Source organism: Oryctolagus cuniculus, chromosome 5, assembly GCF_051225735.1.
Source record: "Oryctolagus cuniculus isolate XC-2025 breed Fujian yellow rabbit chromosome 5, ASM5122573v1, whole genome shotgun sequence".
NCBI classification, from domain to species: domain Eukaryota; kingdom Metazoa; phylum Chordata; class Mammalia; order Lagomorpha; family Leporidae; genus Oryctolagus; species Oryctolagus cuniculus.
In genome coordinates this window covers 49,866,235-49,893,733 of record NC_142871.1, presented here as the reverse complement: position 1 = coordinate 49,893,733, position 27,499 = coordinate 49,866,235, and positions in this window count along the sequence as shown.

Genomic DNA, 27,499 nt, shown 5'->3' with positions numbered 1-27,499 from the left:
CAAAATGAGAAACATTTGGGTATTGGCATAAAGCCACAAGTGAAAAATTCCACACCTGACCTCCTGTTATGGATCACTGTCATACAGGCACATATCACAGTTCTTCCAACATACCTGGTGGATGACAAAAATTCCTTACCCTTCAGTTGTATTTCTTGTCTATGAATGTACAGGTTCCAGCAGGCAAGCATGGCCACACACAGTGGTAAAGTGGCATATGTGTAGCCCTAATGCATGATTGACAGGTTGGCCATAATGTCCTACATGGGACAAAGACCATGGGTACTATTCACTATTATTTTTAATTCTTCTCTGTTCTGTGTCATGAAAATATTTTTGAAAAGTTCAAAAATGCGTGCAAATATTCCTCTGGGTAACAATGATAAGAAAAAGAGAAATCATTTATTTTTAATTATCACAATTTAATTTTTAGTTACAGCTGTTATAGAAACTGGGCAGTGGTATAATTGTGAATCTTGTTACAGAAGAGCATAACCATGCAATGTCTACCACAAATGACCTCAAGAAACAGAAGACTAAAGTGTTAAAGTTCTGTGATGAAATGATGAGCAGAAGGCAATGAAAAAGGGAAAAAATCAATACTGAATTGAAAATGAGTCTTGATCATGTGAGTGGACCCATTGGTGTTGCATTGAATATATATGGCTTAATTGTATGCTGATCATGAAACAAAGATCTATCCTGATGAACTAAAAATTGAAGAGGACTATGAATATCCACAACAAAATTTAAGAAAAGACATGGTGTTAAGATTTTTAGCATTTGTGATGATGAAGCATCTGCTTATCAAGAAGCAGGGGGGAAATTCATTGATGAATTTGCCAGGTCAACATTTATGGAAATCTTAGGCCAACACAAGTCTATTTGCTGATGAAACATCATTGTTTTGGTATAATTTCCCCCAGAAAAACATATAGTACAGTTGATGAAATAGCCCCTACAGGAATTAAGGGCGCCAAGGACAGAATAATTATGCTGGGGTGTGCTAATGCAGCAAGCATGCAAAAGAGTAAACATGCTGGATAAACAAAAACTTGCATTCTTGCTGTTCTAAAGAAGTTAATTTCTTGTCATTTCATTATTATGCTTCCAAAAAGGCATTGATGTCATAGGGACATCTTTTCTGACTGATTTTCACAAGTATTTTACCAGTAGTTCATGATCACTGCAGGGAAAGTGGGGCTGAATGAAAATGACAGGATTCTTTTATTCCTTGACAGTTGTTCTGCTGCATCAGATATAATGTCTATGCATGTAATTCCCATAAAATATGATCTCATTAATTCATCTTTGTTTCTATTTGATTCATAGTTCAATGAGTAGTAAATATAAAAAAAAACACTTTGTTGAACCCATGCTGGCAGCATGTGTATGGGCGATATGCAGAAGGAGTTCAGTATGAAAGATGTTTGTGCTGTTGTCAATGCTTAGAACATATATTCCTGTCACAATCGCTGACCTATAATCGTGTTCAGTGAGGATGATGATTATGGTGGTGATTTTGTAGGAATGTGTATGTTAAATGAGAAAAAAGCAATGTCTGACCTCATATATGCAAAATATGTGTCTTCAGAGTCTACCAATAAGATGGAAGAAGTAGCTTTCAAGGCAGTGTCCCATTATTCATGCATTTGCAATGATGAACTCAGTGAAATGTGTTGAGTAAACATCATTACGATAATAATGTTGAAGAAGTGGGAATTGTTATCACTGCAGAAAAAATGCCTATAGGTGACACCATGGAAAATGTTTGATGAGGTTATTGAAGGAATAGAGCTAACAGAAGAAATCATGTCAATTTATAAAATCAAAGTGACTTCTAAGACAAAAATTTATATCAGTGAAGATGATGACTTTGGAGAAAACACAAAGAAAAGACCACCAGGTCACTAGTCATAGTCTAGGAAAAGGAACAAGTTACTAAAGTTACACAGAACAGTGGTGAATATACTTCACAATAATCTATTTTCTGAGAAAATAGAAGAGAGGAATCCGAACACTGTCATCATAAAGTAATGACAAGGAGAGAGAAACATTACTTGGAGTCCTTTGATCAATACAAACTGTAGCCATTTGTTGAAATGTCACACTGGACACCACAAATACTTACGATTACTATTAACAAAATTTTAAAATGTGTAAAGAGATGTAGATGCTAACTAACCATAATTGATATCCATAGTGAATATACATACTGATTTATCACATTGTGATTATTAAATATGTTCAAATAAATGATAAAATATATGAAGTTAAAAAAATCAAAAGTTAATGAGAAAATTAGCTTTGTACAAACTGAAAAAGTAAAACTATACAGAAGAACACCCTTCATCCCTAACAGAATCACTTCTTAGTCCCTCAACAGTTACTAATGTTAGTTTTCACCCAAATAAAACTAAAAGACAGTGTATAATAACATTTTTATCAAAACGCACTGTCACAAATTGTTATAGGGCCATCAATCCACATGTACAAAATACAGTTGATGACACTGGTCTTTTTGTAAGATGAAGACTTTATTACAATACAGCAAAGAGGCAGGACAATATGGCTCAATTTTTTCCTAGGTCAGTTTGGAAAAGGGATTAAATGGAAACTTTGAGAGTGAACAAGGGAATAGAGAAAAGTCTTGTGTTATACATTAGTTAGTATTTGTCTCATGAAACTCATGCAGATGTTTAAACATGTATGGTGGATACAGGTATTCTGTTGATGCTGAAATTTTGCTTAGTTACACTGATCACATTATTTTTTCTCCATATTAATCATGTGATACTCTTTTCACTACTAAGTGCCTTTGTGAATATGTATAATGAAATTATTGCTTATTAATAGAATATAACAAAAGTTAGGGTTGATAGTGATGCCGAGTTTAATAGAAAATGACACTTTGCTTTTTGATGGTTCAAGGTTCACAGACTTTTTAATATATACTTTTATTTTTGTATGTTTTATTTATGTAAGGTAAACAAATTTCATGTATTTAAAATATATAGATTTAGAGCACAGTGATACTACCCACAGTACACTCCTGCCCACCATGTACCTATCCTCCCTCCTTCTTCCTTTCTTATTCATTTCTTTATTCCTTTCTTTTTTAGAGTGAATTGCAGATTTATTTTTTCTTCAATTCAAATTTTATTTAAGTTATACAAGTTTCATGCATTTAATGTATGTATACAGATTTAGGTGCTTAGTGATACTGCCCACCCTAATCTCCCTTCTGCCCACACTCCAACTGTTCTTCTTCCCTCTAAGTTCCCACTCTTAATTTTTACAAATATCTACACTCAGTTTACTTAATGATGATAAGGTTAACCCTACACTGAGTAAAAGAGTTCAAGAAATAGTATGAAGAAAAAAAAAAAAAAAACTCTTACTCAACAGAAGAGACAAGGGCTGTAAACAATTATCAGATCTCAAAATGTCCATTTCATTCCAATATATTACATTTCAGGTACTCTATTAGTTACCTTGGAGCAAGAAAAACGTATGGTATCTGTCTTTTTGGGACTAGCTTATTTCATTAAGTCTAATGGTTTCCAATTGCATCCATTTTGTTGCAAAAGTCAGAATTTCATATTCTTTACAGCTGAGTAGTACTCCATAGAGTATATATATATCATAATTTCTTCATCCAGTTAACAGCTGTAGTGTGTATGTGTTTGTGTGTGTATGTGTGTACCACATTTGCTTTTTCCAATCATTGGTTGGTGGACATCTGGGTTGATTCCATATCTTAGCTTTTGTAAATTGAGGTGCAGTAAACACGGGGGTACAGATAACTGTTTCATTTGCTGATTTCATTTCCCTTGGGTAAATTCTCAGGAGTGGAATGGCTTGGTCACATGGTAGATCTAGTTTCAGATTACTGAGGAATTTCCATACTGTCTTCCACGATAGCTATACTGGTTTCCATTCCCACCAAGAGTGAATTAGGGTACCTTTTCCCCAACATCCTCCCCAATGTTTATTGTTTTTTGATTTCTGTATAAGAGTCTGGGGGAGGTGAACCTATTTGTTGTTTTGTTTTGCATTTCCCCGATGACTAGTGATCCTGAGCATTGTTTCATGTGTGTGTTAGCCATTTGAATTTCCTTTCTAGAAAAATGTTTTTCCAACCCTTTGCCCATTTCTAAACTGAATTCTTTTGTTATTATTGATATCTTAAGATCTTTATAGATTTGTTATATTAATCTTTTATCAGTTTCATTCTTTGCAAATATTTCTCCTATTCTGCTGTCTCCCCACTTTGCTGAGTGTTTCTTTTGCAGTGCAAAAGCTTCTTAGCTTTATGTAAGTTCATTTGTGTATTTTTGCTTTGATTCCCTGTGTTCTGGGGTCTTTTTCCAAGAAGTTTTTGCCTGTGCCAATGTCTTGCAAAGTTTCACCAATGCTCTTCTCTAATAATTTGATGGTATCAGGTTATAGATTTAGATCTTGATCCATTTTGAGTTGAATTTTGTATAAGGTGTAAAGTGTGTGTCTTATTTCATACTTGTGCCTACAGGGATCCAATTTTCCCAGAATCATTTGTTGAAGAGACTATCATTTTTTTGGAATTGATTTTTGCTCCTTTGTCAAATATTTGTTGATTGTAGATGTGTGGATTGGTTACTAATGTTTCTGTACTCTTCCATGGGTCTATATATCTATTTCTGTACCAGTACGGAACTCTTGATTAAAACTACCCAGGAGAAGAATTGAAATATTGTATTATGATGGTTCTAGCTTTCTTTTTTGTTGTTTAAAATTGCTTTACCTATTTGAAGTCTCGTGTTTCCATATGAATTTTAGTATCATTTTATCTTGTTCTGAGAGGAATGCCATTGGTATTTTGATTGCAGTCACAATGAATCTATAAATTGCTTTTGGCAGTAAGGACATTTGATGATTTTTTTTTTTCCAATCCACAACATGGAAGAATTTTCCATATTTTGTATGTTCTTATATTGGTATTTGTTTCATGTACAATATTATTAACACTACTGTTATAATGTTATCTTCAGTCTATGTGTTCAGTCTATGTGTATAAGGAGTATATAAAATGTAAACGAATGTTGTGTTTCCAATTAAGCTTTATTGCAAAGATATCTTGTTATGTGTATGTCAGTACTACAAAAACTGGAAACATCAGCAAGTTCCTGATCTCAATCATGTTGGTTAAGGTGTGGTAAAACTGTACATTATCCTTCCGCACTACTCAACAAAGTCTCCTTGCAGCACTCCTCCCAGTTCTCCTGTCTTTTCTCTCCCTGCCTAACATCTGAAGTATTGCCAATGCTATTAGTTGAGAGAATAATAAGAGTCATCTTCTTTGTTTCTTTTTCACAGGAATCCCTCTCCTTTGCTTCCTGTGGGGGACAGAATAATGAAATTCATTGTTTCAGATCTGGTTTTGGGTTGTTTCCGGCAGGTAATATACTCAGTGTTTCACAATCTTGGGCAAAAACACAAGTCTTGATTCACTTTCAAATCAATTTCTTTTTTTATTTTAACTGTTTAAAAGTGAATTTTTTATGCTATATAATGATACATACAATGTTGTCTACATCCAATATTATAGCTTCCTATATGTCAAATTTATTTTTAAATATTTCTACATGGTGGTAGTATATTTACAAGGTAATAGATACAAATATTTTAAGTCACATTCTTATATAGTTGATTGTTTTACACATGTAATACAAAATGTATTGTGTGGTATATAACATACTGTCAATTAACTTCTAGTAATAATAACAAATTGTTGCCACAATGAACATAGTCTAAATGTATTTAGCCTAACAGTTAAGACTCATATTGGAGTACATAGATCTGAGTCCTGATTTTTTCCCCATTACAACTGCCTGGTTATGCACAACCTGTGAGGCAGCAGGTGGTAGCTCAGTATTTGAGTCCCTTATATCTATGTGGGAGACAGATTGTGTACCGGTTACCCATGTCAGAGATCTGGATTGATGCCAATTTGTGAATCAAGAGATGGAAGCTCTCTTTATCTCCCTGCTTGTCCCTCTCTGTGTGTCTCTGAGTCACAAATAAATGACTTGATAAATATTTCAAAAAGTATAGTTGTTCAGTATGTATTATAATTATACAATATTAGTTCAAAATAGCATGTTGTTTTCTGAGTCTAAGCCAATTTTTAATCATAATACAAAAGGCACATGAGATTTTAGTATGCTTCAATCAAAATTTTCAGATGTAGTCAAAAGTTTTATAATTAATCATTTAAAAATTCTTTCAAGTAAAATATTAGATACTGGTTTCATTGAGTATAAGATTTACTTATCTTTGATTTATAGATGCATTGACCACAGCCTAGTCAATTGACGAAAATGGGTTGTTGAAGTCACTCAAATGAGGGATGTTTTCTATATTTTTTCACTTAATATGCTTTCTAATCCATTCTCTTTTCCACACCTTCAGCAAATTCTGCTTCAACAAGTCCACTGTTAAGGGTTTTCACTGTAGTCTTTATTCATTTCTGATATTTCCATTTGGTTTCTCTGCAAAATCTCATTCTCACTGAATATTTTCCTCCATTTTGTGTATAAATCTCTTGACTCACTCATATGTGGGGTCAAAAAAATTGATGATCTCACAATAGTTAAAAATATATTGGTGGAGGCCGGTGTCGCGGCTCAATAGGCCAATCCTCTGCCTGTGCCGGATTCTATTCCAGTTGCTCCTCTTCCGGTCCAGCTCTCTGCTGTGGCCCGGAAGTACAGTGGAGGATGGCCCAGGTCCTTGGGCCCTGCGCCTGCATGGGAGACAGGAAAGGCGCCTGGCCCCTGGCTTCAGACCAGTGCGGTTCACTGGCCGCAGTGACCATTGCGGGGGGGGGGTGAACCAACGGAAAAAAGGAAGACCTTTCTCTCTGTCCTCTGTCTCTCTCTCTCTGTCCACTCTGCCTGTCAAATATATATATATATATATATATAATCCTGAAATATATATATAGGTGGTTACCATAGCTTGTGGAGGAGGTGTAAGAGGACTATATTGGAAAGGTTGATTGATATGTACTCAATTTTAATTAGACAAGAGACTCTATGATTCCATTACCCAATCAGATAACTATATATAATTAAAATATTCTGTATATTTTTATATTAAAAGCCTACATGATAGAACTTTGGATGCTTTCATGGTAAATAAATGTTAAATGCATGAAAGGATTTATTTACCCTGATTGAATATGTACAATGTGTACATGTAATGAAACATCACATAGTACTCAATAAACATTCACATTTTATATGTTATTAAAATTTTAAATAAAATAAAAATAAAAAATTACAAATTTTAATATGTATCATAAAAATATACAGGATAATATTCTTTCTTTTCTTTTTTTTTTTTTTTTTTGACAGGCAGGCAGAGTGGACAGTGAGAGAGAGACAGAGAGAAAGGTCTACCTTTTGCAGTTGGTTCACCCTCCAATGGCCGCCGCTGCCGGCGCGCTGCAGCCGATCTGAAGGCAGGAGCCAGGTGCTTCTCCTGGTCTCCCATGCGGGTGCAGGGCCCAAGCACTTGGGCCATCCTCTCCACTGCACTCCCGGTCCATAGCAGAGAGCTGGCCTGGAAGGGGGGCAACCGGGACAGATTCCAGCGCCCCAACGGGGACTAGAACCCTGTGTGCCGGCGCCACTAGGTGGAGGATTAGCCTATTGAGCTGCGGCACCAGCCAAGGATAATATTCTTTCAATTCATACCTTTATGACAAAATTGTTTTAATGTCAGGTTTCTCTTACTAAAAAAATTATAAAACTATTTTTTGAAATTGCGATGTATTATAAATTTGAAAGAAAATGTTTTAAGTGTCTTTTACTAGCCTCATAACTCACACTTTCCACAGTGCCACAATTCAATCACACTTAATCACATTTAATTAAATCAATTACATTTAATATATCAGTGAAAAGGATCTGTGAGATGGATAAAAATGACATTTAGTGCCATATCATACACCATAAGTGGCCAAATGGTTGGATTTAGTTAAAAATTTTAAGATTTTATTTATTTATTTATTTGACAGGTAGAGTTACAGAGAGAGAGGGGGAGAGACAGAGAGAAAGGTCTTCCATCCACTGATTCACTCCCCAAATGGCCGCAACAGCTGGAGCTGGGCTGATCTGAAGCCAGGAGCCAGGAGTTTCTTCCAGGTCTCCCATGCTGTTGCAAGGGCCCTATCCCTTGGGGCTATCTTCTGCTGTTTTTCCAGGCCATAGCAGAGAGTAGGATCAGAAGCAGAGCAGCCAGGACAGGAACCAGCACCCATATAGGATGCAGCCATCACAGGCAGAGTCTTAGTCTACTCTGCCATAGCATTGGCACCTATTTTAGCTAAATCTTGAAAAAACAGAACTTGTATTCAGATATCATACATCTTTTAGAATAAATTATGGAGAAATAAAGTATTATTTATTCTTGATATTATTCTCTATTCAGCATGATTATGCGTGATTACACAAATACTTCCACAGGAAACCAATGTTTTATGTTTCCCTTGACAGTAACTGATAATGTATAAGGAAGGAAGGCATACAAAAATGATGAACTGTACTTTTGAGAACATTATCTTTATAGCAAGAATTTTACAACAAATATTCTAAAAAAAAGATTTCATCAAAATAAAGACCATCAATGTGTTTAGTTTAAGGGTACAAATGTCTATAATTCTAGCTTGGTGTATTTTAGCTAGAAAAGCCTCCACTGAATTAAAATTCAACCATGTGTGCATGTGCACAACCTTATACTCATTACACCTTCGTTATCATACTTTTAGTATTCCTGAAACTAATCACTAAGATTCTTCTGTTTAAATGTAAGCCTTCTTATGTTGTTATGTTAGATTCATAGAACTAGGAACAATATATAGTTTGTTCATATTGCATTTGGTGTATATACATTTGATCTTTCAATGAATGAGTTAATGTCTATTACCAGATAACCATGAATTCTTTTTCTAACTTACTTCCAGAGGAACAGTTAGATGCACCTGATTAAGGAGTGAAATAGCACATAATAATATTTGAGAGAAAGGAAAATGAAATGAAACACACTTGGATAAGTACCTCAATGATGATATTGGTCTGGAAATGAAAAGTAATTATCCTGACCTGTCACAGAGCAGCATAAAATCTGGACACTGGACAACTGGCTTTTACAAGTTTTTTGTATATGAAGTCCAAACAATTGGAATAGGCATTTTTAAGCAATTTGTCCTGAATATCCTTGGCTATTAATATTGCTATAGAAATTACTTTTCTGAGGCCAGGTAAAGGAGCTAATGTGAATAACGAAGACTAATTTGTCAGTTCTAAAAAAAATCTACCCATTCTGAATGATGTGAACTCTTCTATGGAGAAATGTAAATATTTATTTTTTAGAGAAAAATGAACCGGATTCAGCCAAACTTTGAATTTATTGTTTAATTTTATAGATTCAGAAGCGAGGTATAATCATGTTACCAGAAAACATGAAGTTCAGTTGGCTTGATTTATTCTGGACAACTTATAAGAAAGTGGTGTATTCAGGGAACAGCAATTTATTCATTAATGTGATAAAAATAACATATAAAAAGATTCAAATAAGTACTTAGTGCATTTCCCCCCTGTGGATTGAAAAACTGAAATTATAACCAGACTTTGCTGGGCATGAAAAGATACTATCCCTTAATTAACACTTTATTTCCGCCACGGCAAAACCCAACGCACTAGGCTAGCCCTGAAGTTTAATACGCCAGCTTTGGAGTTTTCCAATGCTCCTTTAAAAAGCCCTAGCCTCCTCAGATATGAAAATATTTAGAAAATAAAGGAAAAGGTATTTATATTCAATTTCTTTGGAAACATTTTTCTCCTGACATACCATGCAAATCGTAGCTGTAACATTTGTCTGATTAATTGCACCTACTCAAAACAATAATGACTGCTGTCTACCTTACAAATTGAAAACATTGTACATAGGCTAAGCATCTACTTAAATTCCCATGGTCCCAAGAAGAATGAAATGCTATTTCCCTATAAATTTACATGTCAAGAGATAAAGTCCAGTTATTGTATACATCTCTATGTTATGCCAGTGATGCTTGTATGGCTCTTACAAATCTGTATTTACAATTCCAAAGAGTTCACCTAAGAGTATATTTTATGTCACACATCCAAAGATGAGAGCTTCTGCTCCACCCTTTCAAAAGTGAGGGGGAAGCACGTGCTTTCTCTTATTTATAGAGAATTCAGTTTTTCCCCCCAGTAACTGCATACAGAATTAATCCATCACTAACACAGGAAGTCTTTACTGGTTGTTTCGACTTACTCAAAACTCCAGGTTTCAAGTGATGGATGTTAATCACATTATTCTAGTTGTTGAATTAATTTGATCAAAATATAATTCCCTTCCTTGACACGTTTCCAACACACACACACACCCCAAAACGTCACACAGTTCATTTTAATTTTTATCTATTAATAGGTCAATAAAATGATTTACATTTATGCGATACAATACTGTTGAATGACTAAATCAAACTGATTAATATACCCATCACTTCATGTATCATTTTTTTTATATGACAGATAGACAGTGAGAGAGAGACAGAGAGACAGGTCTTCCTTCAGTTGGATCACCCCATCAAATGGCTGCTAAGGCCGGCACGCTGTGCTGATCCGAAGCCAGGAGCCAGGTGCTTCCTCCTGGTCTCCCACGTGGGTGCAGGAGCCCAAGCACTTGAGCCATCCTCCACTGCCTTCCTGGGCCACATCAGAGAGCTGGACTGGAAGAGGAGCAGCTGGGACTAGAACCCAGTGCCCATATGGGGTTCTGGTGCCGCAGGCGGAGAATTAGCCAAGTGAGTCTCCCCTTCATGTATCATTTTTGGGATGTGAGAATATTTAAAATTACTCTCTTAGAGTTTTCAATTATATAATATTTTATTTTAAAGATTTGTTTATAATTTTATATGAACGTTAGAATTACACAGAAAGAGAAGAAAAAGTAGAGAGCGAGAGAGAGAGAGAGAGAGAGAGAGAGAGAGATGTCTTCCCTCTGCTGGCTCACTCCCCAGTTGTCTGCAAAGCCTGGAGCTGCACCAATCTGAAGCCAGGAGCCAGAAGCTTCTTCCTAGTCTCCCACGTGGGTGAAGGGGCCCAACGACTTAGGCCATCTTCTTCTGCTTTCCCAGGCCACAGCAGAGAGCTGGATCGGAAGTGGAGAAGCCAGGACTCAAAACGCACCCGTAGGCCGGCGCTGCAGCTCACTAGGCTAATCCTCCACCTTGTGGCACCTGAACACCGGGTTCTAGTCCCAGTCGGGGCACCTGATTCTGTCCCGGTTGCCCCTCTTCCAGGCCAGCTCTCTGCTGTGACCAGGGAGTGCAGTGGAGGATGGCCCAAGTGCTTGGGCCCTGCACCCCATGGGAGACCAGGATGAGTACCTGGCTCCTGCCATCGGATCAGTGCAGTGCGCCGGCCGCAGCACACTGGCCGCGGCGGCCATTGGAGGGTGAACAAATGGCAAAAGGAAGACCTTTCTCTCTCTCTCTCTCTCTCACTGTCCACTCTGCCTGTCAAAAAAAAAAAAAAAAAAAAAGCACCCATGTGGGATGCCTGTACCACAAAATGCGGCTTCACCCACTATGCCATAGCACTGCCCCCTATACAATATATTATCTATAGTAACTGTTCTATACAATAAATCTGATAACTTATTTTTCCAAAACCATTATTTATTTGAATGGCAGAGTGACACAGGGAAAGAGAGTCTATCAGCTGGTTCATCCTCAAATTGTCACAATGTTCTGAACTTGAATAGGATGAAGCTAGGACCTAGGAACTCTACCCAGGATCCCACATGAGTGTCAGGGACCCAAGTACTTGGGAAATCTGCTGCTGTTTCTCCAGTGCATCAACAGGGAGCCAGATCAGAAGTGGAGCAGCAAGACTCATGTGTTCATTTCCTCCCCACTCCTCCTTCTGCCAGACACTGGTAACCACTACTCTATTCTCTGATTCTGTGAGTTTGACTTTCAGATTCTAAACATAAGTGAGGTTATCTTTCTTTGTGTTATTTCAGTCAGTCTTCTGCCTTCATCCATATTGCTTCATATGAAAGAACTGCATCCTTTGTTTCTGTTGAATAGAATTTCATGGTATATGTGTACCACATTTTCTGTGTACCACTCTTATGTTGGTGGACACTCAATGTGATCCATAACTTGGCTACTGTGAATAGTGTTTCCATTATTTTGAGAGCAGATATCTCTCTGGCACCCTGATTTCATTTCCTTTGAATACATATGCAGAAGTGAAATTGCTAGATCATATGGTAAACATTCTGTACATTTTTCCTATTTTCCTATTTATTTGAAAAGCAGAGCTACAGAGAGAGGGTGGAGGAGAGACAGATAAGAATTTCTGTCTGTTGGTTCACTCCCCAAATGGCCTCAATGATTGGAACTGGGCTGATCTGAAGCTGGGAGCCAGGAGCTTCTTCTGAGCTTCCCATATGGTTGGAGGAGCCCAAGAACTTGGACCATCTGCTGCTGCTTTCTCAGGCACATTAGCAGGGAGCAGGATCAAAAGTGGAGAAGGCAGGTTTCTTAACAGGTGCACTTATGAGATGCTGGTACTGCAGGTGGCAGCTTTTCAAGCTTCATTATAGCACCAGCCATTATTTTCAATATTTTGAGAAACTTTCGTATTGCATTTTTAATAGCTGTGCTAATTTACATCCTTCGAATATAACTATGAGTTCCAACTTCGTCATTTTAACAAGTGTGAAGTAATACATAGTATTTCATGATGATTTTTAAGACATTACTGTCATGATTCATAATATTAAGCATTTTTATATCCTTATTGGCCATTTGTTTATCGTCATTTGAGAAATATCTATTCAAGTCATTTATCTATCTCAGCATATTTTCTATCTTGTTATTTAGCATTTGAGTTTATTATATATTTAGGCTACTAACATCTTACCAGATATGTGACTTGTAAATATATATTTTCTCCCATGTCATAGGTTTTCTATTCACAGTATTGATTGCTTCCTTTGTTGTGTAGAAACACTTAAGTGTGCTACAAATCCATTTATCTTTTGCAGCTTTAGTATCCCGTGCTTTTATAATTCTATCCAAAAAAATTTGCCAAAATCAATGTCAAGAAACTTTTTCCCTGTGCTTTCTTCTATTAGTTTTATAGTGCTAGGTCTAAAACTTAAATGTTAAATCATTTTGGGTAAATTTTTATATTTGGTGTGATATTGGGGTTCAATTTTCATTCTGGATGTCCCATTTTCTCATTAAAAAACCCATTCTTTTCCCTGTTGAGGTTTTTTTTTTTTTTTTTTTTTTTGGTGGGGGGGACTTTGAAAAAATGTTAGTGAAAATGTGTCAGTTGATTTCTGAGTTCTCTATTCTGTTTCATTTGTCTGTATACTTGTTTTCTTGCCAATGCTACATTATTTTAATTACTATACTCTGTATTAGATTTTGAGATCAGCTGTATTATTTTTCACACAAGTTTGATTTGTCTATTCAGGATCTTTTGTGTTTCCATATATGTTTTGTTTTGATTTATTTTATTTTATTTTTTTATTTGACAAGCAGAGTTAGACAGTGAGAGAGAGAGAGAGACACAGAGAGAAAGGTCTTCTTTCCGTTGGTTCACCCCACCAAATGGTCACTACGCTGTGTCAATCTGAAGCTAGGAGCAAGGTGCTTCCCACTGGTCTCCCATGCAGGTGTAAGGGCCCAAGCTCTTGGGCCATCCTCTATCCCCTTACTGGGCCGCAGCAGAGAGCTGGACTGGAAAAGGAGCAACAGGGACTAGAACCCGGCGCCCATATGGGATACCGGCTCCTCAGGCGAGGATTAACCAAGTGAGCCAAGGTGCACCATCCCCTCCTATATGTTTTATATTCCATTTTTGTAAACAATGGCATTGATATTTCGGTAAAGATTTTGTTGAATCCATTGATTTCTTTTTTTCTTTTCTTTTCTTTTCTTTTCTTTTCTTTTCTTTTTTTTTTTTTTGGATAGGCAGAGTTAGGCAGTGAAAGAGAGACAGAGAGAAAGGTCTTCCTTTTTCCGTTGGTTCACCCCCCCCCCCCAAGTAGCCGCTACAGCTGGTGTGATGGGGCTGGAGTACTGCGCCAATATGAAGCCTGGAGCCAGGTGTTTCCTCCTGGTCTCCCATTTGGGTGCAGGGCCCAAGGACCTGGGCCATCCTCCACTGGCTTCCTGGGCCACAGCAGAGAACTGGACTGGAAGAGGAGCAACAGGGATAGAATCCGGTGCCCCAACTGTGACTAGAACCTGGGTTGCTGATGCCGCAGGCTGAGGATTAGCCTAGTGAGCTGTGGCGCTAGCCCTGATTTCTTTACATTATATGGACATTAGAATAATATTAATTCTTCAAGTCCATGAATCTAGAATATCTTTCATTTAAATATGTACTTTTAACTTTTATCAGTGTTCTATAGCTTTCACTGTACAGTTATTTTACTTCCTTAGATAAATTTACTCATAAGAATTTTATTTAATGATGCTATTGTAATAATTTTTTAAATTCCTTTACATAGTCCATTGTTGAACTATCAAATAATTGATATTGATTTTACAGTGCTTTTGAATTCTACAACATAATTTTATTTATTTACTAGCTATAACAGGTTTTTTTGAAAGTCTTTAAAATTTGATATACCTATACCATATCATGTATAAATAGATAATTTTACATCTTATTTTCTAGTTTTGATGCCTTTAGTTTATTTTTGTTGCTTAATTGCTGCAGTTAGGACTTCTAGAACAATATTATATAGAAGTGGCTATAATGGACATCCTTGCCTTACTCCTGATCTTAGAAGAAGTACTTTTGTGTTCTCCCCCAATGAGTATGATGCCAGTTGTGTACTTGAAATAAATGGCCATTATTGTTTAAGGTACATACTACCATACCTAATTTATTCATTTTTGTCATGAGATTATGATGAATTTTAACAAAATGTTTTTCAGATATCTATCTCCATAAATAATTTTGTGTGATCATAAATGGAGTTAATTATGTGATTTGTCCTTCAAAACGTTTGAAGAGTTAAAATTGTATATGTGCAGGTGTAAAAAGTTAAGCTTAAGCTTACAGGTTTAAACCTTCCTGGTACAGCTGTGAAAATAAGACAAAGTAAAGTAGCACCTTGACAGTAGGGACTCCATTTTGGAGCACTTGAGACTCCATTCTGGAAAAGCACCCCCCCACCGTGAGACTCTGGTCTGAAACTATGATCTCAAATAGTCGGACAATAGCAGTGCACTACATCACCCTTGGCAGAGCACAAAAACCCCCTAGCATGATTGCTCAAGCTAAAAAGTAGAAAGGTTGCACCTGGGTTACCTGGGCTAATAATGAAGATGTAATTTGTCTATGTCTTAAAATCATAATTGCTGATTGTAAGATTTTAGCAACCGCTTAGCAACTGTGTATTCTCTCCCCCCTCCCGATTTTGCGGTTTTTGCCTTTATAAACCCTATGCTGTAGTTCCTCACTGCTCCTCTGTCCTTGTATGTTCAGAGATCCCCAACATGTTGGATCAATAAATCTTTAACCTTTCGCTGGTTGCATGAGAGAAAAGTCTCTTGGAGTCGTTCCTCAGGCGGTGGGCGTTTTCGGACCCTAACAGTTAATGTGATCTATTAATTTTATTCATTATTATAGGGTAAGCCATCTTTGTATTCAAGGAATAAATACCACTTAATCTGTGAATGTTCCTTTACTTTTGTATTGTATTCCGATTGCTAGTTTCCTTGTAGATTTTTCTTTTCTTATAGTGACTTTCACTTTGGTATCAGGGTAATGCCCTTTGTAGAATATATGTAGAAATAATCCCTTCTACTGTAGTGCATTTATTATTGCTATAACAAAATAACAGAGTGAATCGTTTATAAATGATTGTCCTTTACTTTGCTGTAGATGCTTGGAAATTCATGATATGGTGGTGGCAATTGTTGAGGTGCTTCTTTCTGCATAGTAATATAACGTAGAGCATAACGTGGTAAGACAGAAAAAAACATACCAAACTCAGACTTTTCTTCCTCTTTTACAAAGCCAGAAGTTTCCTCATTGAGGTCCCACCCTGGTGACCTTATCTAATCCCAATTAACTCCTAAAGTTCCCATATCAAAATACCATAATATAAGAGTTTGAGGATTAGCCTTCAACATGAGACTTCAAGGGAAAATTCAAATCATAGCAGCTTCATGTCAATATTTTTGGAGAAGTTTGAGAGGTACTGCTATTAATTAATTAAGTGTATGAAAGAATTTAGCAATGAAGCTGTCAGGCTGGAGTTTTATTAAATGGGAGACTTTCATTACTGATTCCATTTTCTTATTCATTATTGACCTGTTCAGGCTCCCATTTCTTCATGATTCAGTTTTGGTGGGTTGTTAAGTGTCTAGAAATTTATGTATTTTCTCTAAATTACCATATTATCAGCACTTAATTGATCATAGTAGTCTTCTTCGATCCTTTGTCTTTCTGTGGTATCAGCTTTAATGTCGTATCTTTCATGTCTGATTTTCTTTACTTGAATCTTTTTTTTTTTCATTTCTTGAGATGAAATATTGTCTTTTCAAAAAGATCTCTTAATTTTGTTGATATTTTCTATTGTTTTTTTGAGTTTTTAGTTTATATTTTATATATTTGTATTCTGATATTTGTTATTTTTTTTAGTTCTAGGATTGTTTGTTGTTCAATTTCTTTGAGAAATAATATTCTCTTGTGGAATTGCTTTTGTTACATCTTGAAGTTTTGATGTTCTGTTTTCAATTTGGTTTGTCTCAAGATATATTTAAATTCCACTTTTGATTTACTCCTTGACCCATTAGTTATTCAAGAGCATGCTGTTTAATTTGTGAATTATCTAAAATTATTCCTGTTGATTTCTAATTTCATCCCACTGTAGTCAGAAAAGATACTTCATGTGATTTCAATCATCTAAATTTATTTTTGTCTGGCATAGCCAAAGACTCTTGAACAAATTCTCTTCCTTCTTGCTTACATTTTAAACTGTGGCCTTTATACATTAGTTACGCTTGTGATTATAAAGTAAATTGAAAGTACGTCATTCCAAAAATTAAAAGAAAATAAAAATAGAAAGGAGGAGGAAGAAGGGGAGCAAGGAAAGGAAGAAGGGAGGGTATGGTACAAACTATCATCATGTTGTTAAAAGTGTATATATGAAATACATGAAATCTGTTCCCTTTATATAAATAAAAAATTAAATAAAAATAAAAAATACTTATTTTGTGTCTAACATCTGGCCTTTCCTGTAGAATGTTTCTGTGTGCTTCAGAACAATATGTATTCTGTTGCAGGCTGATGTGATGTTCTAAATATATCTCTTAAGTTCAGTCAGTGTAATGTACAGTTTAAGTCCTATATTTCTTTATTGATTGTATTTCTAGATGATTTATTCAGAGCTGAAAGGGAATAATGAAGTCTCCTACAATTATTGTATTGAAATCAATTCCTCACAACTGCAAGCGGAGTCTGGAACTGGAGAGTAGGGTGCCAATGTTATAATGTTCACAATGGGAGTGAAGATAACTGACATTTGTTCCATTTGAAGTATGAAATCACAAAAATTTTATGAATGTAGAAATCATGTAATCATATAGGTAAATTGGGGGGGGGATTTCAGATTGAAGATCCTAGAAGTGAAAGGATTCTGTCAGAGGCTATTAGTATAGTCTTAATGATAAATAATAAAGCCCTCAACACCTAGTAGTAGTAGTTATAAACCAAAATCTAAATTAGAATTATACTAAAAATCAGTGACTTCGACTTCCAACATAAAATGACAATGCAGGTTAAAATTTGGTGAGGTAAAAGCAGGATCTCCATATGTTTTTGTTTTGAATTTTACACTATTAACTATAAAAATTGTAATTATAATGGCCTGACATCTCTTCAAGGTGTCCTAAGTACTTCACTGATATATCAGATATAAATGGAACTAGCCAAGAACAAAATAAATTACCCAAACAATTCTTATATACTCGCAATTCCATGTGTATGCTAAATATTAGATAAAAGATTTTAGATCATTAAATTCTGTCATGTAATAGGTCTGCTTAAATGGAAAAATCTTATTTTTTTAGAAACTTCAGGTATAAGCAAATCATCAACATTAGCTAACACAATAAAAATAGTGCTTAAAAAAGTATAGACTTTTCTAGAGTTCTTGAATGTATTTTGAGTAATAATAATCGTCTGTATTTGTGTATAATATAATGGAAATTCCTTGAGAACAAAAACTGTATCTTATTCAACATTGGATCTCTAGTTTTTGGAGCAATGTCTGTATTGAGTTCACTTTCAGCAAATAATTCTTGAATAAATGAATAAGAAGCACTTGTTTAGAGATGCCACATACTGAATTTTCTGATTTTTGTATATTAAGAAACATGAAAACAAGTAAATGATCATGGTAGCAAGAATAGTAATAAAAGCAAGTTTAGAAGGTTAAAAAATATTGTTGGCTGAATACACAGTTTCATTTGTCTGCGTTCTCCAATGGGACAGAACCAATGGGATGGTTGTCTGTGTGTGTGTGTGTATGTGTGTGTGTGTGTGTGTGTGTGTTTGAGAGAGAGAGAGTTTCCAAAATCAGCTAATGTGATTTATGATTGTGTAGCCTCATAATTCCAAAATCTTCAGAGTAGGCAAGCAACCTGGACACCAGAGATCAGTTGCTACAAAACTGAATGTGAAGACAATCTGGAGACAGAATTCATCTCACTCAGGAGACCCTAAGTATATTCTTTTTTTTTTTTTTTTTTTTTTTTTTTTTTTTTTTTTTTTGGCAGATAGAGTTAGACAGTGAGAGAAAGAGAGAGAAAGGTCTTCCTTCCGTTGGTCCACTCCCCTAAATGGCAGCCGCGGCCAGAGCTATGCCGATCTGAAGACAGGAGCCAGGTGCTTCCTCCTGGTCTCCCATGTGGGTTCAGGGACAAGCACTTGGGCCATCTTCCACTGCCTTCCCTGGCCACAGCAGAGAGCTGGACTGGAACAGGAGCAGCCAGGACTAGAACCTGGTGTCCATATGGGATTCCGGTGCTGAGGACAGAGGATTAGCTAAGTGAGCCGTTGCGCCAGTCCAAGTCTGTTCTTTTAAAGTCCTCAACTAATTGGCTGAGGAGTGTCCATATTATGGAGGGTAATCAGCCCCAATTAAAGTCTACTGATTTGAATGGTAAACACATTTTTAAAAATTTTTTTTCATCTTTTTTTTATTTAGTAAATATAAATTTCCAAAGTACAATTTATGGATTACAATGGCTTCCCCCCGCCCCACAATTTCCCTCCCATTCGCACCCCTCTCATCTCCCGCTCCCTTTCCCATTCCATTCACATCAAGATTCATTTTCAATTATCTTTATATACAGAAGATCAATTTAGTAGATATTAAGTAAAGATTTCATCAGTTTGCACCCACACAGAACATAAAGTGTAAAGATACTGTTTCAGTACTAGTTATAGCGTTACTTCACATTGGACAACACATTAAGGACAGATCCCACATGAGAAGTAAGTACACAGTGACTCCTGTTGTTGACTTAACAATTTGACACTCTTGTTTATGGCATCATTAATCTCCCTAGGCTCTAATCATGAGTTGCCAAAGCTATGGAAGCCTTTTGATTTCGCCGACTTCGATCTTATTTACACAGGGTCATAGTGTCAAAGTGGAAGTTCTCTCTTCCCTTCAGAGAAAGGTAGCACATTTTAAAAATATATTCATACCATCATCTAAACTGCTATTTGATCAACAACCAGACATTTTAGTCTCATCACGTTGACCTTTAATATCTATCATTTCCACAGTTCCCCACAGTGAAGGAGAGACTTTTCCTGTTTTTATTGAAGACTGCCTAGTAAAATATGGTACATATTTTTATTTTTCACAAAATTAAAAAATTGCAAAAAGTTATGGTATATCATATGATGTATTTTTACTGTTTATTTTCTTATTTTTCATCTACTTGGAAGACAGAATGACAGAGTGGCAAGACCAAAACCAAAGGCCCAGAAGGCCATTTGGTTTCTTACATGGGTGGCAGGGATCCAACAATTGAGCTGTCAACAGCTGCCACCCAGGACTGATATCAGTTGGATCAGAAGGAGAGCAGCTGGAACTGAAAGAAGCATTGCAATATGGGATATGAGTATTGTGGCAGCTTATCCCATTGTGGCACAACACTTGTTTCATCGTATGATGTATTGACCATGTGTGGATTTCATAGTGTTCAAATCAGGGCAAACATATCTGTCTGCTCGAATATTTATCATTTCCTCATGGTGAAAAATTTCAAAAATTTTTATACACTATATTTTAAATATTGATAACAATTTTTTTGTGCATTGAAACACTATATCTTCTTCAGCTCTCCTACTATAACTTAAATAATCTATTCCTCATATGTCTCTTAAAGGTGTACATATTGTGAGAATGGGATAAGGGTTTAAATACAGCAATCCAGATTCCTGAAACACTAGGAGAGTCTTAGTTGTTTTTTGTAATTGTGATGATGAACATAATTCATAGTGTGTTTCAATACATACAGGAGATACCTTCAAGTAAATTACTGTTGGAGGTGAACCTATGCTTCCTCTTAAATTTCACTTTGTTATAATTCAAATATTTTCTTGATCAATTTTTGTTAAAATTCTTTCTTGCTTTTCACAATCCTTCCTAGTGATTATTTTATCATACTTGAACAGCAGGACAGTTTTATATATGGTGGCTCTTCAGTGTGTTTTTCAATAATTATAAGCATAAAATGACAATTTAGCTGGCAGAAAATGTTGAAGGCTGTCAATTACATCTCAGCATATGACTTTGAAAATACAACTGTTAAACCAAAGCCTCATCCTGAAGGCTAGAAATAATAGGAAATTATAATGGCAATGCTCACAAAAGGGATAATTTCTTTTCTGACCAAGTAATGCTTTTACTCTGCTATTAGCTTTGTAAGCATATCGATAATTAAACAAATGACCCTTGACTTCTTGAGGTCTTTGTGATTTCCCTCCCTCTCCTCTGGACTGCATGCAGCATTAAGCTGTGAAAAGTATTATTTCATTATCAAGAACATTTAAAATAAAAGCAAGCTCAGGCTGCTAAGACTACTGGATTCTGGTGATGGCAAAAACAAAAGAGATCATCCTTGAAAATGGCAGGTTTTCCTCATTGTAAAAGTTTCCAAAATGTATTCATAGCATTGCCTTCCTTAGACTTCTAACAATTTGTATTCTCCATGAAGATGTTATTCATGCTGAATTCTAAAATATTAGCTAGCAGTTTTTCTGCCTCATTCTACAAATGTCCACCAGTGTAATCCCAATGAATTTATTTGATACAAAAGGGTCCACTGACTGTGAATAAGTCATTTTTTCTGGTAAACTCTTCATTGAATTTGGTTATACTTGTCTAAGAACAAAAATTTTTGAAGTAAATTGATATGTCACTTTCCTCCTATTGTTATGAAATAGCAAAATGGCTAATAAATATGTCCCCAAATTATTCATAAATAAGAAATAGGGGTGCCTGTGAGGATTGCATAAAGCTGTAACTGTTTTACAGACAGTATTGAAAATTCATTGCATCTTTTTCAAAAGTAATATTGTTAGTGGGTAAGAAAGATCAAAGGTTTGAACTAACATGAGACACAGATTTTCAACTCTAGATCAATGATGTGTCTCTCATTAAAACTATTATACAAGGCTGATGATAACTGAGTTTCTCTCTCTCTATTATTCCTCATAGAAAGGCAATAATAGTAAATATAGGTACAGGTAAGGAACTAATACTATTCATCTGCACTCTATTTCTCTATGCCTCTCTCTGTCCTTCTCCCTCTCCCTCTCTCAGTCACCTTCCCCTCCTGTCATTCTAATATATTTACTATTTATTGATAATCTAATAAAAATGAAGATAAAATTTGAGTAAATAACTTGCCTTTTAATAACATTATCTTGCCAATACAGAATTAAGTAATTTTAACAAGGAAATTGTATTTTCTTCTTGAGCTTTGACACTGTTTATTCCAAATATAGAAACAAAACTTTTCATGTATTTTCTACATGTCTGAAAAATAATTATAAGTAGTTTCCTTTTAATAATGCTCTGATATCTTTTCTAATCATAAGGTTCATTGTCTTGATACACTGTAACTCTTTTGTTAATTAGTTCATTGTAATCCTTCTGGATCTTAACATGTAACACTACAAATTTTTTAGGAACCAGATGAATTCACCCAGTCGCCCTGTATTTATACCGGATCATATACATTGGTGCTGATAACTACATGAAAATCATTCCCTTTTTATAAATAGAAATATTTTTAAAATATTGAAGAAATAAAATTTCTAGTTTTTTTTTTTAAATATCCTCAACTCTTTCCATTATGTATACCCTTTACAGAGAGGAGGAAGTGTTAATTTATTTTTAGCCTGGATTCTTACTTTGTGATTTAAACTTAGTCTACTATTTCCTTGTTCATAACAAGCCATTATTCTCATGAATATTAGAGTCAATCTCTTTGCTCCAGAAGTTTCAGATAGCTTCCAATTTGTGAATTGTTTTTCTTACTGTTGATACTAAATATAGTAGTATTTGTGGTTTATAGGCCTCATAATTATAACCTGAGATGCTCACCTTCAATTCTGTTCACTAGTTCTGCTTATTTCAACTTCTGTTTTCTTTCTTAGGTGATCAGCCAGCTATATTTCCTTCATTATGTATCAAAGCAACATAGCCTTTGATTTTTTACTGAGTAATGCTGGCTATAATATAGTTTCCAAATGGTGCAAAATGTTCTGAGCTAGCTAGCTAGTAGAAATAACATCTTTTGAAAAATATTCAGTTCTAAAGCCTTGTTAGATTTTGGCCAAGATAAAAAGCCATTAACTTTCTCCATAATTTCCATGGATACTCTATGTATGAAAGATGAGCATTTCATTTAAAAACTGTACATTTTGAGAAACCAAACCAAACTTTGAGGAGTACTTTACCTTTGAAGTCTAAGGAAACAGAAAAATAATAAGAAACACAATGAAGAGATAGGATGCTTTCAAAAAGAACATGTTAAACATAATGAAATATAGAAGTATTATTGATTATTGATTCTGTCATAAGATGATCATTGGTAACATTAATAAAATTTCAGGAAAAAGGTATATAAAGTAAAATTGTATAGGAAGAAGAAAGAGACATGGTAAGGGGCATTTTCCAAGATAGCTAATAGGGAAAAGACGTACTGATTTAGACAATGGGAAAACAGCAGGTAAAAACAAAACAGAAATAAAACAGAACAAAAAAACAGAAGAAGCCCATTCCCAGGGGAGAGTTGCAGAGAACTTTGCAGTGGATACACTACGGAAGAAAGAGGGTCAATGTGGGGCAGAGTACAAGTTGCTGACACCCAGCAGACACCACACATGGTCCCTGCAGCTGGGGTTTGAGGAAATGCCAGCTTTGGAGAGGTGAGAGTAGACAACAGCAGCCTATACCACTAGTGATGTTGCCAGAGGGAAATCCTTGTGGCTCCCACTGTCTTCAAGTCCAGAGTGGAGTCCTAATTTTGGGTAGCAGGTTACCCATAGAATCCAATGAAGGAAAAGCATGCTTCTTTCTCACCCATTCCTTCACAAGGGCACCCAGCAACTGGTGGGGGTGGGTGGGTATCATTTTGACACAAGTAGAGACTGCTACACTGGCTCTTGTGTGCATGTATGATCAGAGGATTTTACCAGAGGGAAATATCTGCATTCCCAACTGACTTTGATTCCAGATGGGAGGGTTCATAGCAGGCTGTGTACCTACATAGGACTGTGAGTTTCCTCCTTTCTCTCAACATCTAACAGACTCTGGGCTCAAACTGCCAAGACAGAGCATCCACAGGTAGCTGGTTCTCAGAACCTCTCTGCTCTCCCCAAGGACAGGGCACGCTAGCAGGACTGAGCAGATCTTTGGCATCTTGTGACTATGAGAGCCTTGCGTGCTATGATTGTGGGATTCCAGTGACTGAATGACTAGGCATGGGGTGTGCCTTATTCTCTTGAAAATCACTGTGTCTGGTGTCAGATGCTCAGAGCTCCCTGACTGCTTGGGGTGGGTGATTCCTGTGAGTTCCATGCTCACACTAAGGACTGCACAGATTATTTGTACATTGGATAAGACTGGGTGAGTGTTGCATTGTGGGTCATTAATCACCTTGCAAGAGAGGAGGTAAGGGTGTGATTATACCAACAGAGGTAATCCTATCGTCTTCTCTGCTGACAATAGACATCTATCACATTCAACTTGGGTGTCACGCTGTATACTCACCCTAACCTACAGCACTGACTCAAGCTCCCAGGAAACACCCTGCATATGCCTCATGGTATTCACTGAAACAGAAGTCACCCCACTAAGACACAGAGGCATAGTTAGTTCAAAGATAAAATCCATCAGAAGAGAAAACAAGTATTTCATCAAGTGCCTAAAAGCAAATGTAGAAATTCAATTACGAAGAATAAGGAAGACAACGATTCCCCAAGAAACACAAAAGCACCTCAGTATTGGAGGGTGAAGATGATGAGATTGAAGAAATACCTCAAAAGGAATTAAAAAAAATGATCATATGATGACTCGGAAGAAGTTTGAAGCAAACTCATTACTTAAAGAAATACATACCTGACATGGAGGAAAAATATCAACACGAGATGGAGATTTTGCATAGAAATCAAGTGGAAATATTGGAAATCAAGAATTCAATAAGTCAAATAAAAATACAGTATGAAGCCTTAACAACAGAATTGGTGATGTAGAAGAAAGAATATTCAAGCTAGAAGAACAATCTTTGGAAATAAATAAATAAATAAGAACAAATTAGAAAAATGAAAAACAATGTTCATGATTTACGTAATACTATCACATGACCCAAAATATGGGTCTTAAAAGTTTTTGAAGGTGTAGAAAGAGAATTTATAAGAACTATTCAGTGAAATAATTACAGAGAATTTCCCTAATTTGGAGAAAGAAAGGGGTTACCAAGTACAGAAGGCTTACAAAACCCCTAAAAGATATAATCAGAAAAAAATCTTCACCATGGAACATTATAGTCAAGCTTTAAATGGTAAAACACAAAGAATATATTCTAAAATGTGCACTAGAGAAATGCCAGATTCATTCAGAATATGTCTAAAGACACTTCAGCTTTCTCATCAGAAACCCTACAGGATAGGGAGAATAGAGAGACAGAGTCCAGGCCTTAGGAGAAAAAAATAAAACAGTCAACCTAGGATACCATACCCTGTAAAGCCCTCATTTATGCATGAAGGTGAAATGATATTCCTTAACAGACAGAAATTGAAAGAATTTGTTACCATTCATCCAGCCTTAGAAAAGATGCTTAAAGATGTACTACACACAGAAAGATGGTCAACATTATGAAAGATTGTGGAGGCAGAAACTATCCCAGTAAAAGTACAAAGGAAATTTGAAGCAAAAATATAGGAATATTTATGGAAAATGGCAGTGTCAAATCATTGCTTAGCACTAACAACCTTGAATCTAAATGGACTAATTTGTCCAATTAAAAGATACATATTGGCTGATGAGATTCAAAGCAAATTCCATTTATTTGCCACCCACAAGAAACAAACCTCACAAACAAAGATACTAACAAAGTAAAAAAGATATTCCTTGCTAACAGAAAGCATAAATGAGTAGATGTAGCTTTCCTAACATCTGCCAAATAGACTTTAAAACAAAAACTTTTAGAAGACATAAAGAAGGGCATTATGTATAGATTAAGGGGTCAATTCAACAGGATGATGTGACAAAACAAAATGTATATGCTCAGAATGCTGGAGAACCTGGCTACTTAAAACAAATGTTAATGGATCTAAAGGGACACATAGACTCCAATACAATAGTAAAAGGGAACTTCAACATGGCACATTCATCAATGGACAGATCATGTAGATGGAAAATCAGCAAAGAAATGCCAGAGCTAATCTACATTATGCACCAAGTGGACCTATATGACATCTACAGAACCTTTCATCCCATACTTACAGAATACAAATTCTTTTGATCAGTGCATGAAATTTTCTCTAGAATAGACTATATGCTAGGCCACAAAGCTATTTTCAGCAAGTTCAAAAATTTCAAATTACACCAATAGAATTAGGCTGGAAATTAAAAATAAAAAACCTCTGTAAAATGCAGAGACTGAACAGCGTGCTCTTGAACGAAGAGTGGGTCATAGAAGAAAACAAAAGGGAAATAAAAAAATTCCTAGAAATGAATGAAGTTGACATTACAACATATTGAATCCTAGGGGAAACAGGAAAAGCAATGTTAAGAGGGAAGTTTATAGCAATTGGTTTCTACATTAAGAAAATGGAAAGGCATCAAATAAATTATGTATGAATGCATCTAAGGACATCAAAAAACAACAATGAATGAAACCCCAAATCAGTAGGAGAAAACAAATAATTAAAATTTGAGAAGAAATAAGCAAGACTGAAGCAAAAAATAAAAATGGTCAGCGAAATGAAGAGCTGTTTTTTTGAAAAAAAATTGATACATCATTGGCCCAAGCCAGATGTCCATCAAGTGAAGAATGGATTAAAAAATGTATATATACACTATGGAATACTATGCAGCTGTAAAAAATGAAATCCTGTCTTTGCAACAAAATGGATTCAACTGGAATCCATTATGCTTAGTGAAATAAGCCAGTCCCAAAAAGAGAGATAGAGTATGTTTTCCCTGATCAGGGGTAACAAATAGAGTAGCTAAAATATAATATAATGTTGTGAAATGGACATTTTGAGGTTCAATGATTGGTTACAGCCCTTGTTTCTTTTGTTGAGGTACACTGTTTTCTTCTTTGTGCTATTTTTAAACTCTTTTTCAGTGTAGGATTAACCTTAAGATTACTAAGTAAACTGAAAGTATATTTCTGTAAAAATTAAGAGTGGGAATTGAAAAGGGAGGAGAAAGAAAGGTTGGAGTGCAGGTAGAAGAGAGGGAAGTATCACTATGTTCCTAAATCTATATATATGAAATACATGTAACTTGTATAACTTAAATAAACTTTTAAAAAGTCCTCAACAAAATACTAGCTAATCAATTCCAAAAACACATCAAAATGATCATTCACTTAGACCAAGTGAATTTATGCCTGGTATGCAGATATTTTTAAACATATGCAAATCAATACACATATACATCACATGAACAAATTGAAGAAGAAAAAGACATTTATTTCAATTGATGTTGATAAAATGCAACATCTTTCATTATAAAAATCCTACACAAATGGGGCATTGAAGGAACATTTTTCAATGCAATCAAGGCAATATATGACAAACCCACAGTCAGCATCTTATTGAATGAGGAAAAGCTGAAAGTCTTCCCA